Here is a 16,618-nt window from a genome sequence, read left to right on the forward strand (position 1 = left end):
AGATCAGGGGGACCTACTCATGGTTACTCATGCCCTGGTCACCTCCCTGTTAGACTACTGCAATGTGCTCTACATGGGGCTGCCATTGAAGAGTATTTGGAAACCTCAGCTGGTGCAAAATGCAGTGGCTTGAGCAGTTATAGTTGTTTCTGGTAGAACACATGCTATGCCTCTGCTTTGTGAGCTGCATTGGTCACCAGTCTGCTTCTGGGTCCAATTCAAGGTGCTGGTATTGGCCTTTAAAGCCTTTCATAGCATGGGAACAGGTTATTTGAGGGACTGCCTCTCCCTGATTGCATCTCTTCATCCCACTAGATCCAACAGAGTGGGCATATTATGGGTATATCATCTAGAGAGTTACATTTGGTGGGCCCTAGATGGTGGCCCTTTTGTGCTGTGTGGCCCACATTGTGGAACCTTCTCCCCCCTGAGGTGAGGTTGGCCTCATCACTGTTGAGCTTCCAGAGGTCCCTTAAGACCTGGTTGTGCCTCTTGCAGAGTGCTGGAAAGCATTTGGCCCAGAGAGATCAGAAAAATCACACACCAGGCATTTCTATAAAAATAAATTTATTTACAGAAAGCACAAAAACATATTTACAGGCTTGTGCATTCACACACGCTCAGAGAGAACTGAGCTGCTTACTCAGCTGCAAAAGCTAAAAACTAAGCAAAAGTCCGCAAGCTGCCTTCCCCTCAGGCAATGCAACTATTAACACATAAACAGGACAATTAAATTCGACCTCTTCACCCGGCCGATGCTTAAGGAAGTACTTAATTACCATGGTAACCAAGAGCAGAAAAAAAAATGCCAACAGTCCCCCTTTTTTATGCTAACGAGTAAGACACAAACCAATTTTCTTTGTCAACTCTGTATGTCTTGGTAGAGCAAGAGGTTTGGTTAAAATATCAGCAATCATGTCTTTTGATTCACAATATTTTAACATTATTTCCCTTTTGGCTATCATGTCTTTGATATAGTGATACCTAATATCTACATGTTTTGTCCTATTCTTGCAGGCTTCAGATTTTGCCATAGCAATGCAAGCTTGATTATCCTCATAAACAGTTATAGGCTGGTTCACTTACATGCCTATGTCTTTTAACAACTGTTTAAACCATATAACCTCATTAAAGGTTTGTGCTAGAGAGTAAAACTCTGCTTCTGCAGTGGAAAGAGCAACAAGTGTTTGCTTTCTAGAATGCCAGCCTAAGCTTGACTTGGCAAATTGAATTAAAATCCCAGAAGTGGATTTCCTGTCACTGACATCTGCTCCCCAGTCAGAATCGGCAAAAGCCTGCAATTTCTCTGTTCCACAGGCATTTAGCTTCAGGCAATAATTCTTTGTTCCTTGCAAATACCTGATTCAATGCTGCTTTTCCAGTAGATGTAGGCTTCTCTACCTGTCTACTTAAAATGGTCACAGAATTTGAGATATCTGGGTGAGAGTGATTTGCAATGTACAGTAAACTTCCAATTGCAGATCTATATTTCTCTGCCTCAGTTAATTGAGTTTCTCCTATATCTTTCTGAAAATCTGCTATCATAGGAGTAGAGACTGGTTTACAGTCTTGCATGTTAAAATCCTCTAGGAGCTTTTGAATTTTACTATATTGGCTTAACAGAAAGCTACCATCCTTCTCCCTGTGTATTTCCAAACCTAGGTAATTTGTTACTGTTCCAAGGCTTTTTAATGTGAAATGGCTTTTCATGCAGGCTTCAAAATCAAGCCTTTGATTTTCTGTTGATGTGAACAGCAGCAAATCATCAACATAAATGCACAGATGCATACAGCCTTGTTTGTCTTTCTTCATATATACACATGGATCTGCTTTTCCTTTTTCAAAACCAAAATTCTGCAGTTTTTCATCTAATTTTGGGTACCAGGATCTAGCAGCTTATTTTAACCCATAGATTGAGTTCTGCAGTTCACAGACTAGATTCTCCCCTTTTTCATAGCCAGGGGGTTGCTGCATGTATAATTTGTGGTCTAATTCACCATAGAGAAATGCAGTTTGCATGTCATAGTGGTGAACTGACATTCCTTTGAGTGCAGCAATTTTTAACAGTAATCTAATTGATTCACCTTTAGTAACTGGTGCAAAAGTCTTGTCAAAGTCTCAATCTTTCCTTTGAGTGAACCCTTTTGCAACTAACCTTGCTTTATATTTTTGGATTTTGCCATCAGCATCCCTTTTCAGTTTGAAGACCCACCTAAAACCTAAACACCATTCATTGGGAGGTAGATTTGCAAGTTCCCATGTTTTATTTTCTTTCAAGGATGCTAATTCCTGTTGCATGGCACAATGCTAATTTTGTGCAATCTCAGGTGGTAAAGCATTCACTTCTTCTAAGGACTCAGGTTCTGTGAATATTTGAAAAGCCTTTACTGTTTCAGCCTGAAAGCGGGATGGAGGAATGCCTTTATTACTTCTCTGAGATCTGCGAGTAATGGCAACCCACCCCAGTATCCTTACCGTGAAAACTAAATGGATGAGTACAACCAGAGATATGTCGGTATACCATCGGAAGATGAGACTCCCAGGTTGGAAGGTGGACAAAATGCTACTGGGGAGGAACAGAGGATGAGTTCAACTAGCCCCAGACATGATGATGCAGCTAGCTCAAAGCTGAAAGGATGGCTAGCGGCCGACGGTGCTGGTGGTGAACGGCGAATCCGATATTCTAAGGATCAACACACCATTGGAACCTGGAATGTAAGATCTAAGAGCCAGGGCAAATTGGATGTGGTTATTGGTGAGATGTCAAGATTAAAGATAGACATTTTGGGCATCAGTGAACTGAAATGGCCTGGAATGGGCCACTTCACCTCAAACGACCACCAGATCTACTACTGTGGACAAGAGGACCACAGAAGAAATGGAGTAGCCTTCATAATTAATAGTAAAGTGGCTAAAGCAGTGCTTGGATACAATCCCAAAAATGATAGAAAGATCTCAATTCGAATTCAGGGCAAACCATCTAACATCACAGTGATCCAAATATACGCCCCAACCACAGATGCTGAAGAAGCTGAAGTAGAGCAGTTCTATGAGGATCTGCAGCACCTACTGGACAACACGTCTAAAAGAGATGTTATTTTCATCACAGGAGACTGGAATGCTAAGGTGGGCAGTCAAATGACACCTGGAATTACAGGTAAGCATGGTCTGGGAGAATAAAACAAAGCAGGACATATGCTGATAGAATTTTGCCAAGTCAACTCACTCTGCATAACAAACACTCTCTTCCAACAACCTAAGAGACTGCTTTATACATGGACTTCACCAGATGGACAACACCGAAAGCAGATTGACTACATCCTTTGAGCAAAAGGTGGCAGACATCTATACAGTCGGTAAAAACAAGACCTGGAGCTGACTGTAGTTCAGATCACAAACTTCATATTGCACAATTTAGGATCAGACTAAAGAAATTAGGGAAGACCCACAGGTCAGCTAGATATGAGCTCACTAATATCCCTCAGGAATATGCAGTGGAGGTGAAGAATCGATTTAGGGGACTGGACTTAGTAGATAGGGTCCCGGAAGAACTATGGACACAAGTACACAACATTGTTCAGGAGGCGGCAACAAAATACATTCCAAAGAAAGAGAAAACCAAGAAGACAAAATGGCTGTCTGCTGAGACACTAGAAGTAGCCCAAGAAAGAAGGAAAGCAAAAGGCAACAGTGACAGAGGGAGATATGCCCAATTAAGTGCAAAATTCCAGAGGTTAGCCAGAAGAGATAAGGAATTATTTTTAAACAAGTAATGTGCAGAAGTGGAAGAAGACAATAGAATAGGAAGGACAAGAGACCTCTTCCAGAAAATTAGAAACATTGGAGGTAAATTCCAGGCCAAAATGGGTATGATCAAAATCAAAGATGGCAAGGACCTAACAGAAGAAGAAGAGATCAAGAAAAGGTGGCAAGAATATACAGAAGACCTGTATAGGAAGGATAACAATATTGGGGATAGCTTTGACGGTGTGGTGAGTGAGCTAGAGCCAGACATCCTGAAGAGTGAGGTTGAGTGGACCTTAAGAAGCATTGCTAATAAGAAGGCAGCAGGAGACGACGGCATCCCAGTTGAACTGTTGAAAATCTTGCAAGATGATGCTGTCAAGGTAATGCATGCTATATGCCAGCAAATTTGGAAAACACAAGAATGGCCATCAGATTGGAAAAAAATCAACTTATATCCCCATACCAAAAAAGGGAAGCACTAAAGAATGTTCAAACAATCGAACAGTGGCACTCATTTCACATGCCAGTAAGGTAATGCTCAAGATCCTGCAAGGTAGACTTCAGCAGTTCATGGAGCGAGAATTGCCAGATGTACAAGCTGGGTTTAGAAAAGGCAGAGGAACTCGGGACCAAATTGCCAATATCCGCTGGATAATGGAAAAAGCCAGGGAGTTTCAGAAAAACATCTATTTGTGTTTTATTAACTATTCTAAAGCCTTTGACTGTGTGGACCATAACAAATTGTGGCAAGTTCTTAGCGGTATGGGGATACCAAGTCATCTTGTCTGCCTCCTGAAGAATCTGTATAACGACCAAGTAGCAACAGTAAGAACAGACCACGGAACAACGGACTGGTTTAAGATTGGGCAAGGAGTACGGCAGGGCTGTATACTCTCACCCTACCTATTCAACTTGTACGCAGAACACATCATGCGACATGCTGGGCTTGAGGAATCCAAGGCTGGAGTTAAAATCTCTGGAAGAAACATTAACAATCTCAGATATGCAGGTGATACCACTTCGATGGCTGAAAGCGAAGAGGAACTGAGGAGCCTTATGATGAAGGTGAAAGAAGAAAGTGCAAAAGCTGGCTTGCAGCTAAACCTCAAAAAAACCAAGATTATGGCAACCAGCCTGATTGATAACTGGTAATTAGAGGGAGAAAATATAGAAGCAGTGAAAGACTTTGTATTTCTAGGTGTGAAGATTACTGCAGATGCTGACTGCAGTCAGGAAATCAGAAGACGTTTAATCATTGGGAGAAGAGCAATGACAAATCTCGATAAAATAGTCAAGAGCAGAGACATCACACTGAAGACAAATGTCCACATAGTTAAAGCAATGGTGTTCCCAGTAATAACATATGGCTGTGAGAGCTGGACCATAAGGAAGGCTGAGCGAAGGAAGATCGATGCTTTTGAACTGTGGTGTTGGAGGAAAATTGTGAGAGTGCCTTGGACTGCAAGAAGATCAAACCAGTCCATCCTCCAGGAAATAAAGCCAGACTGCTCACTTGAGGGAATGATATTAAAGGCAAAACTGAAATACTTTGGCCACATAATGAGAAGACAGGACACCCTGGAGAAGATGCTGATGCTAGGGAGAGTGGAGGGCAAAAGGAAGAGAGGCCAACCAAGGGCAAGATGGATAGATGATATTCTAGAGGTGATGGACTCGTCCCTGGGGGAGCTGGGGCTATTGATGACCGACAGGAAGCTCTGGTGTGGACTGGTCCATGAAGTCACAAAGAGTCGGAAGCAACTAAATGAATAAACAACAACAACATATCACTTTCCTGAGAAGCATCTTTCTCATCAGACAGATCTTCAGTTTGCTTTTCTGGTTTAATGTCCTCATCAGGCAAAAGATCACTATCAGCAAGTCCTTGCTGTTCTGTTGTAGATAGATCAACTGGAGAGCTAGAATTTAATCTCTCCCAGTTTTATTCAGCAAAAGAAGCAGTTTTGCTAATTATTAATTTCTCTCCCACTATGAACCTGTAGCTCCTTTGGCTTTGTTCGTAGCCAACAAAGATGGCTTTCTTTGTTGTGGGGCCTCCTTTCCTTCTCTGTTGTTTCGGAATATGAACCCATGCAGTACTACCAAACACTCTCAGATGGTTTACCTTTGGTTTCACACCATAAAACAAATGGAATGGAGTATCCTGAATCACAGTGTTATAAAGTCTGTTTTGTACATAACAGGCAGTAGATATTGATTCTGCCCAAAACCTGAATGATAACCTGGAATATTTAACCATGCATTCCATCACATTTTGCAAGGTTCTGCCCTTTCTTTCAGCAACAGCATTTTGCTGAGGGGTGTAAGCGTTAGAAAGAATTTGTTCTATCCCCTTTTCTGCTAGGAACCTTTTGAATTTGTGAGAAAGGTACTCTCCTTCTCTATCACATGGACCAAATGATTGTCCTCAACTCCCAGGATAATGGTGGCTCTAGCCCACTCATCCTGTCTAAGCCATTCAGCACTGGGATTTGGAGGGGTTTGCTCACCTTTGGCAGCCAAAGATTCTCTCTGGGAAGATACATCTCCATCTTCAGGGCCCAATTCAAATAGTTGGTCTCTGATAGGCGCTCCAGAGTCATCGCTGAGGGCTGGGAGGTAGCCATGGCTTCTTCCTTCTTTTGCAAGTCACCTCAGCTGGCTTCTTTGTCCTGTAGACCAGCAGTTGCTGGAAAATCTCCAGGCAGCTCCAAAGAAAACTCTTCACAGGTCTTTGCTACTTGTCTTTGAAAATGTGCATGAGGTGTGGAGCTGATCTCTCTGCTCTCTCTGGGGTTTTACTGGGTTTCTTACTGGGTTTACTGGGCTGCTTTACTGGACCCTAACCTCTTGCAGAGTGCTGGAAAGCATTTGGCCCAGAGAGATCAATCACACACCAGGCATTTCTATAAAAATAACTTTATTTACAGAAAGCACAAAAACATATTTACAAACTTGTGCATTCACACACGCTCAGAGAGAACTGAGCTGCTTACTCGGCTGCAAAAGCTAAAAACTAAACAAAAGTCCTGCAAGCTGCCTTCCCCTCAGGCAATGCAACTATTAACACCTAAACTGAGGACAATTAAATTTGACCTCTTTACCCGGCCGATGCTTAAGGAAGTACTTAATTACCATGATAACCAAGAGCAGAAAAAAAATGCCAACAGTGCCAGCAGGCCTGGGGACCCCAGGGGACAGGTGAACTAGTGAGGTGGGTCCCTTATTTTTAACATACCTTCATCTTTCATTTTTTGTTTTAGTTGGTTTTTAAAATATTTTTAAAATTTATTTATCGATTGTTTTTAGCTCTTTCTACACTGCCCAGAGTCGCTTGTTTGTGAGATGGTTGGCTATATGAATTTGATAAATAAACAGAAAATAAAGTCTCATCTTCTCTGCTGGATGAAGACATTCCAAACCTCTCCTCCATAAAACAATTAGTACTGTTGGTGAAATCTAAAAATGAAGGTGTGTCTGCAGCTGTTGTTGTTGTTTATTTGTTTAGTCGCTTCCGACTCTTCGTGACTTCATGGACCAGCCCACGCCAGAGCTTCCTGTCGGTCGTCAACACCCCCAGCTCCCCCAGGGACGAGTCCGTCACCTCTAGAATATCATCCATCCATCTTGCCCTTGGTCGGCCCCTCTTCCTTTTGCCTTCCACTCTCCCTAGCATCAGCATCTTCTCCAGGGTGTCCTGTCTTCTCATTATGTGGCCAAAGTATTTCAGTTTTGCCTTTAATATCATTCCCTCAAGTGAGCAGTCTGGCTTTATTTCCTGGAGGATGGACTGGTTGGATCTTCTTGCAGTCCAAGGCACTCTCAGAATTTTCCTCCAACACCACAGTTCAAAAGCATCGATCTTCCTTCGCTCAGCCTACCTTATGGTCCACCTCTCGCAGCCATATGTTACTACAGGGAACACCATTGCTTTAACTATGCGGGCCTTTGTTGTCAGTGTGATGTCTCTGTTCTTAACTATTTTATCGAGATTTGTCATTGCTCTTCTTCCAAGGATTAAGCGTCTTCTGATTTCCTGACTGCAGTCAGCATCTGCAGTAATCTTTGCACCTAGGAATACAAAGTCTTTCACTGCTTCTACATTTTCTCCCTCTATTTGCCAGTTATCAATCAAGCTGGTTGCCATAATCTTGGTTTTTTTGAGGTTTAGCTGCAAACCAGCTTTTGCACTTTCTTCTTTCACCTTCATCATAAGGCTCCTCAGTTCCTCTTCACTTTCAGCCATCAAAGTGGTATCATCTGCATATCTGAGATTGTTAATATTTCTTCCAGCGATTTTAACTCCAGCCTTGGATTCCTCAAGCCCAGCTTGTCGCATGATGTGTTCTGTATACAAGTTGAATAGGTAGGGTGAGAGTATACAGCCCTGCCGTACTCCTTTCCCAATCTTAAACCAGTCTGTTGTTCCGTGGTCTGTTCTTACTGTTGCTACTTGGTCGTTATACAGATTCTTCAGGAGGCATACAAGATGACTTGGTATCCCCATACCACTAAGAACTTGCCACAATTTGTTATGGTCCACACAGTCAAAGGCTTTAGAATAGTCAATAAAACAGAAATAGATGTTTTTCTGAAACTCCCTGGCTTTTTCCATTATCCAGCGGATATTGGCAATTTGGTCTCTAGTTCCTCTGCCTTTTCTAAACCCAGCTTGTACATCTGGCAATTCTCGCTCCATGAACTGCTGAAGTCTACCTTGCAGGATCTTGAGCATTACCTTACTGGCATGTGAAATGAGTGCCACTGTTCGATAGTTTGAACATTCTTTAGTGTTTCCCTTTTTTGGTATGGGGATATAAGTTGATTTTTTCCAGTCTGATGGCCATTCTTGTGTTTTCCAAATTTGCTGGCATATAGCATGCATTACCTTGACAGCATCATCTTGCAAGATTTTGAACAGTTCAGCTGGGATGCTGTCGTCTCCTGTTGCCTTGTTATTAGCAATGCTTCTTAAGGCCCACTCAACCTCACTCTTCAGGATGTCTGGCTCTAGCTCACCGACCACACCGTCAAAGCTATCCCCGATATTGTTATCCTTCCTATACAGGTCTTCTGTATATTCTTGCCACCTTTTCTTGATCTCTTCTTCTTCTGTTAGGTCCTTGCCATCTTTGTTTTTGATCATACCCATTTTTGCCTGGAATTTACCTCCAATGTTTCTAATTTTCTGGAAGAGGTCTCTTGTCCTTCCTATTCTATTGTCTTCTTCCACTTCCGCGCATTGCTTGTTTAAAAATAATTCCTTATCTCTTCTGGCTAACCTCTGGAATTGTGCATTTAATTGGGCATATCTCCCCCTATCACTGTTGCCTTTTGCTTTCCTTCTTTCTTGGGCTACTTCTAGTGTCTCAGCAGACAGCCATTTTGTCTTCTTGGTTTTGTCTTTCTTTCGGATGTATTTTGTTGCCGCCTCCTGAACAATGCTGCCAACTTCTGTCCAGAGTTCTTCCGGGACCCTATCTACTAAGTCCAGTCCCTTAAATCGATTCTTCACCTCCACTGCATATTCCTTAGGAATATTAGTGAGCTCATATCTAGCTGATCTGTGGGTCTTCCCTAATCTCTTTAGTCTGATCCTAAATTGTGCAAGAAGAAGTTTGTGATCTGAACTACAGTCAGCTCCAGGCCTTGTTTTTACCGACTGTACAGATGTCCGCCACCTTTGGCTGCAAAGGATGTAATCAATCTGATTTCGGTGTTGTCCATCTGGTGAAGTCCATGTATAAAGTCATCTCTTAGGTTGTTGGAAGAGAGTGTTTGTTATGCAGAGTGAATTGTCTTGGCAAAATTCTATCAGCCTGTGTCCTGCTTCGTTTTGTTCTCCCAGGCCATACTTACCTGTAATTCGAGGTGTCATTTGACTGCCACCTTAGCATTCCAGTCTCCTGTGATGAAAATCACATCTCTTTTAGGCGTGTTGTCCAGTAGGTGCTGCAGATCCTCATAGAACTGCTCTACTTCAGCTTCTTCAGCATTTGTGGTTGGGGCGTATATTTGGATCACTGTGATGTTAGATGGCTTGCCCTGAATTCGAATTGAGATCATTCTGTCATTTTTTGGGTTGTATCCAAGCACTGCTTTAGCCACTTTACTATTAATTATGAAGGCTACTCCATTTCTTCTGTGGTCCTCTTGTCCGCAGTAGTAGATCTGGTGGTCATTTGATGTGAAGTGGCCCATTCCAGTCCATTTCAGTTCACTGACGCCCAGAATGTCTATCTTTAATCTTGACATCTCCCCAATAACCACATCCAATTTGCCCTGGCTCATAGATCTTACATTCCAGGTTCCGATGGTGTGTTGATCCTTAGAACATCGGATTCGCCGTTCACCACCAGCACCGTCGGCCGCTAGCCGTCCTTTCGGCTTTGAGCTAGCTGCGTCATCACGTCTGGGGCTAGTTGAGCTCATCCTCTGTTCCTCCCCAGTAGCATTTTGACCATCTTCCGACCTGGGGGTCTCATCTTCCGATGGTATACCGACATATCTCTGGTTGTACTGATCCATTTAGTTTTCACGGCAAGAATACTGAGGTGGGTTGCCATTACCTTCCCCAGGGATCGCATTTAGTCTGACCTCTCTGTCATGACCTTCCCGTCTTGGGTGGCCCTTCACGGTTTAGCTCATGGCATCACTGAGGTGCTCAAGCTCCAGCACCACGACAAGGTAACGATCCTTTGCTGAAGGTCTGCAGCTGAGATTCTTTATATTCAGCTGGAAAAGTCTGCTGTGACATCTGATACAATACAAGCTGAGTTTGGGGCTTCTTCTAAAGAAGAGCCTGTTCTCCTGTTTATGACTAAGTTGCAATCAATGTGTGATTTTGTGGAGTCTAACCATGTCAAGTTACAGTTTGAGATGGAATCAAATCATTTTAAAGCATGCACAGTTTGCTCTCTGTCAGGGAAATGGCTGCTATCTGTATATTGGATAAGAATATAACCATTTTGAAATCCCTGTGTGATGAAATGAAAATTGCAGGCACAGTTTGCTAAGTTTCATTAAGAGCTGGATAATAAAAAATGTAGGGATTCCAATCCTAAATATTCATTTAGTTGTTCATTTAAGCAGATTATATTTAAATATATCTACTTGTATTTACCCCCCACCCCTCCCCAATCCTGCTGTGCTGCCTCATTGTGGAAGGTGTCTATGTGTCTATGTTCCTGGAAGGGATGAGTGAAGAACATCGGGAGTGTATGCCAAAAGTATATATTCCCAACAGGGTTATCCAAGTTATGAAGGTCATCCCAGATATCCAGCTAAAGCACTTAGGCATCTATATTGGTTAGATGTAATGGACTACAGTCACACAGCAGGTTCTCAGGAAGGAGGGAGCACATTAGCTCAAGGAGGGGGGAGAGACAAAGGACAACTCAGTCCTTAGTTGGATCATGGGAAGAGGAAGAGATTTAGAATAGTCATTCCCTAGAATCTCCCAGGGTATATCCATTAGGTTATTAGGTAATGCGGGTTTAGTCTGGCAAGATCCTGTCTATATGGTGTAAGCAAATAAAGAACTGAACTTTGGCTGGATTGCTTCTATGTCATTCTTAGGCTGAGCCTGACATCAGCAGAGATATAGGAAGATGCCGAAGGCAGATGACCACTTTAGTGACAATGGCAAAGACATCAGTTCATCAATTCTTTTCCCAGTTGTTTCTGCCTGTCCAATCTGGTTCATTTTGGACAGAGAAGATAGGTGGTTTGAGAGAAGGGTTAAGGAATCCATTCATGCCCAAGTGGAAAATCCTTCCCTCAATAGAGGTGGAGGCCTCAGACACAACTTGTCCCCCATTTTTCATGCTGCTCTTTCATCAGTCCCCAGGAAGATTAAGACCACCAGGAAGGCCACTCTTAACGATCCACTTGGGGATGAACAAAGGATTTAGGAGTAAGACATCCCAAAGATAATCCATACCTCCATGGCACAATTAACAGCCATTCAGGTATAGGGACAATGCAGCCACCCTGGAAGACATATATGGGGTCCCCTTACCAACTTTTGCCCAGACTGAAGAAGCTGCTTGGACAAGCAGTGAAATGTTTCTACCAAAAAGAAGGAAATCCAGTTGCCATGACTCAACCTACAGACAATTCCACCTGGATGACTGAGAATCTTCATCCACATACTTTTTTGACTTTAGTTTTAACATACCACAAATAGGCATGCCACCCAAATCTAAGATCATGTCCTCCTAGTTCCAATAATTTCTTGTCCTTCAAAGTCACCCAGTCCTTCATCCAGAGCAGACAACAGGAATCAAAGTACAATTTCAAATCAGATAAACCTAAACTTCTTCATTCTTTGATATCCTTATACAGCAGATTATGTGGCAATCTCAATGTTTTGTAAACAGCTTGACAAATGCAAGGGAGTGGTACTTCCAGTGTTTGTCAGCAGAGAAGAACATTCTTGTATCCTTTTCCTTTGCTGTTTCTGAAAAATGACTTTCTCTATTCTCCAGATGCTTATTTTCCTGTCACTCCTGATGACTGTCCATGATAATGTGCCTGTAGAGAACAGAGGGAATGGCTTTGAAGGACAGGAGGAAGAGCTGCTGCAAAGGCAATGGTGGGATAAAAGAAACCCAAGTCTGGGGTAGGAATGTAATGTACATAAACATCTCAGATAAGCACCTTCCTAGTTCACATAAAGATGAAGGGAGGGAGGGGGAGGCGCATTCAGACATGCATAACTTTACAATAAAAGTACTACTGGCCTAAATGACTTTTGTTTCCTAGTCTGGTCTTCCTTGAAGGGCTGACAGTGGCTGATAAGGTATTATTAGGAAGAACACAGTAACTCCCTACATTTTTGACAATGACTTATTCCCCCCCGCTTTTTTTGGCAATAATTAAAAAGAAAGTAGTGACTGGATGCTTATCAAAATCTTCTGAAAGGTCAATCGACCCTTTTTTTCATTGCTTGGTATCCAGATAATACTAACATATGATAATTCCATATCCACAGACTATAAATGCTCCCATATTGCTTTGCCAGCTGCAGTTTGGAAGAAATGTTCTCTATTATAATAGATAGCTTCAGTATAATATGTATCCCTTCATTCCAGTTTCTTTCCTCTTGTGTTCTGTTCACCCCCCCTCTCTCTCCAAGGCACTGTTTATTTTAAATTTCTTTTTGTAGCAACTTCCATTTAAGTCCTTGCCCTCTTTCTTGCCTGCCTTATTCCTACACTGAGGCTGAGCACTTCAACAAGCATTAACAGAAATCCTTCTAACTGCCCATCACTTTTGCATCAGCATGACTCTGTTACTCTCACAAAATTCTGCTATGCATTTCTTTTCATTCATAGGATGTTACTATCCTTATTTATGAAGGTAACTCCCCTCGCCCTTTGTCTCCAATAAAACCGTACCCAACCTGCTTAGTAAGCTGTCTGAAATAACATACCATTCAGCAGTTGGATTAGAATCACCTTCAAGCCACCCAAGTCACTTGTTGAGATGAGTGGCTACAGAAATTAATTAATTAAATAAATAAAACTGAGGCCCTCCAGATGTGCTGGAACCAGAAAACTTTGAATGGCTAACAGCCATGCTGGCTGGGAATTCTGAGGGCTGCCCAATACATCTGGAAGATATTTCTTTGAAGACAGCTGCAATAGAAGTTTCACATTATTTTTATTGTGATGGAAAAAGTGGGTCAGCTTACTGAGACAGGCCTTAGATATATACGCTAGTTTTCTTTTTTTCCAGTCGAGTGGAGGCTGTCTCATTTATTATACTACTTTTTAACAATGTTTTAGTTATTTTATTGTGTTTGAAAAAGGGAAGAATACTAAGGTTTCCTAATACCAATTTCTAAAGTAAATATAGTAAATTATTATTACTGTAATACTATTCCAGCCACTGGTAATTTCCACACCCCTCCATTTCTACTATCCAGTTAGTAGAAAGCAGTCCAAAATCTTCCTGTGATCTTTACTTTTGCTAAGCTCAGTACACAGAGAACAACATGTAGCAATTAATGTCCTTACATCTGATTGGTAGGAACATGAAAAAAAAATCTAGGTCCACCAGCAACCATTCCTGATCCACCACAGGTTCTGAAAATGCAAAGCTCTCTTTATCCCTCTTCTGTGGAAAATAGAAATACAGCAGTTTATAACCATTCTCCCAAACCTTGATTCATGTTCTGTACCGTGGTGGAATGGAGAGATCCAGTGGGATATGATAGTTCCTGGATGAGAACATTATTAAAAAGACGGGAAGGCTTGTGGTGACGTGTAGTTTTCTGTGCTGAGAAAGCTGTTTTTGGCTTTGAATCTGAATGATTTGCATCAGTTCCTAGATAATTTAATGCAACAAGGAGCATGGATTTGAAGATTAATTGATCAAAGACCAAATAGTTGTGTTTCACAGGGAAAATTATCTTTGCTACTTTCTATTGCAGAAGCAAAATTAAACTTGAATTTGGCTGTTTTCCAAATTGTCAAATCAGGTTGAAACACATCTTGGAGTGAGGCACATTTCTAGTGTATAGGGATCATTACTAACCTTATCTCCAAGAGACAGATTGCCTTTTAAAATCTTCCAAGCTGGTGGCCATGTTTGTGTTTGCACTGTGTAAAGAAGCATTTCCTTCTATCCATCCTGCTTCTTTCACTATTCACTATTATTGGATAACCATAAATTTAGTGTTATGACACTGAGAGAAAAACTGTTTTCCTTGACAACTTGGTACATACTACAGATAATGTCACACTTCTAATATTTCCACTTACAAGCCCTTTTTCTAAGCTAAAAAGCTCCAACTTTGATATGTATTTCCCAAAAGGAAATTATTCCATTCAGGTTTTCCAGTTCTATGGTATCATTTTCATACTATTTTACTTGTGATATTGTTTTCTTTCCTCTCCTAACAGTCAGCTGCATACTAAGTTAAAATGTTCATGGTGTTGAACATGAGAACCTAAGCTCCTTCCCTTCTGTCAGTTGAGACTATATCAAGATAACACTAATTTATGTCATTTATATTTTGAATTACGTTTGCCAGTTTTACCTTTCCCTTGTAATTAAGAGATCCTTTGGATCCTTTGCTGCTGCTTATTTTTAAACATTTGAAATAATTTAGGCTGGTGGGGGTGTTCTCTCCTTGGTAGTTCCTTGATTGGGGTATTGTCTCCTGCTTGATAGTTCATCTGGTATTAATCCTGGTGTTAATCTTTGCTGATCTGGGTGTTGATTGCTGGCAAGGAGGGGTTCTGGTCTTTTTGTTTCCATTTTAGCTTTTTTATTGTCTCTTTTGAATGGTTTGTAAGCGTTGTTTACCTCTATGTGCCTGTTGATGGGTGACTTGTCTGAGTACCAGGCTCCCAGGAATTCCCTCACATGTTTGGATTTGGCTTGGTCTAGGGTGCTCAGAGACAGAGCACCTGGTGGCCTTTCCCTCCTTTGGGGCCACTTGGATGACCAGCGAGGCTCCCAGAGAGCAGGGATGCTTCGTGTCTCCTGCCATTCCCCAGAGGCGCTCAGAGGCCTTTCTTCTTCCCGCCTTTTTTCCCTCAGCAATGTCTCCGGCTGAGGAGCTGCTCCCATTTCCTCAGCCCTTCTGAGAGGCAACGCAGGCAAGATGGAGGAGGAGAGAAGCCCTCTGGCCAGAAAGGCCTCCCCTGTGCAGCCTGGCCCCCTTTCCTAGTGAGGGCACAGGTGGAAAAATTAGTGTTTAATGCTTGCTTGCTGACAGAAAACATTAGACACTTGTGGTTAAGTTTCAGGAGGATGTGGGTTGAACAGATGACTAACAGCAGGAAGAAGGCTTGCTGTGCTTGGGAAAAGGGAAGACTGGTTTCAGGGTATTCAGAAACCACAGAACAACCTAGTCACAAAACCACCAGCTGACATACAGCAGCTGAAACCTAAAGACTAATTAACATAGTAAAACACACACCCCTAAGGTGGGGGGTCTTAGAAAACATAGGACATGCTAAGGGATATTATGGGATAGCATGTAGCATGTAGAGGTACTGCACAAGTGCTAAAAGAAATAGCCAATAAAGAATTTTTGTTGCCTTTATTTCCTCGCTAGAAAATGTATAAAAGAGAAGTCAGATGTGTCATTCAGGGCTCTTGCACTTGGGCAGGAGCCCTCTCTTGTTGCTGTGCACAGAAATAAAAGAACAAAGGACGTTCCCGCCTTGGTGTGGTTTATTGGGTGACAACTCGCACCGAGTCACAGGCCTTCTTGGCCAACACTAAGGAAGAAGTTGAGGCCCCTGATCTCCCCGTGGCTTCTGATGTGCTAGAGGGAGGCCATCTTGCTTCTCTTCTGCCCAAAAGCCAGCAAGAGGGAGGCTTTCGTGGCTCTGCTCAAGAAGGAATATTCTTTTCTCTTACATAAAATTCTAATGTTATGTAAAAATTAAGCTGGAAAAGAACAATTTATGTATTATAAAGGGAGGAAGCAAGAAAATGAAGCAATGTCTGTAGCTTTGCTAAGTGTTGATACCTGAAAATATACATTTTTACTCGCTATAAAGCTTATGTTCAAAATATAGGACACCTAGAGAGAAACAATTTTTAGTTCACTCTTCAGCTAAAAATTGTGATTTTACTCTATAAATTGGACTAAGAGATTTTCTTCTACAAAGCCAGAAACAGTGGTTTCTGAGATTAATATGAATAGTTTCCTATAAGCTTTTTTTTTTTTTTTTAATTTTAAGGGCATTTCCACCCAGGCTTTTTTGTGCCAATTTAGAAGCAGCTCCAGACCAGTCCAAGATTATGATGTCCTCTGTGCAGGAATTGATTTTGATTTATTTATTTAATAATATATAATTTAGATTTCTAAGTGAAGCTGCAGTGTATCCATAACTGTAGCAAGATT

At 41.8% G+C, this 16,618-nt stretch overlaps 2 protein-coding genes across 2 annotated transcripts in view; one reads left to right on the top strand and one right to left on the bottom strand.

The window, feature by feature from the left end:
- Positions 1 to 16,618, bottom strand: part of ABCC5 (ATP binding cassette subfamily C member 5) — a 528,771-nt gene that overhangs the window by 475,046 nt on the left and 37,107 nt on the right. The window lies entirely within an intron of this gene.
- Positions 1 to 16,618, top strand: part of LOC134499608 (cytochrome P450 2J2-like) — a 163,213-nt gene that overhangs the window by 90,823 nt on the left and 55,772 nt on the right. The window lies entirely within an intron of this gene.

Source organism: Candoia aspera, chromosome 6 (assembly GCF_035149785.1).
Source record: "Candoia aspera isolate rCanAsp1 chromosome 6, rCanAsp1.hap2, whole genome shotgun sequence".
NCBI classification, from domain to species: domain Eukaryota; kingdom Metazoa; phylum Chordata; class Lepidosauria; order Squamata; family Boidae; genus Candoia; species Candoia aspera.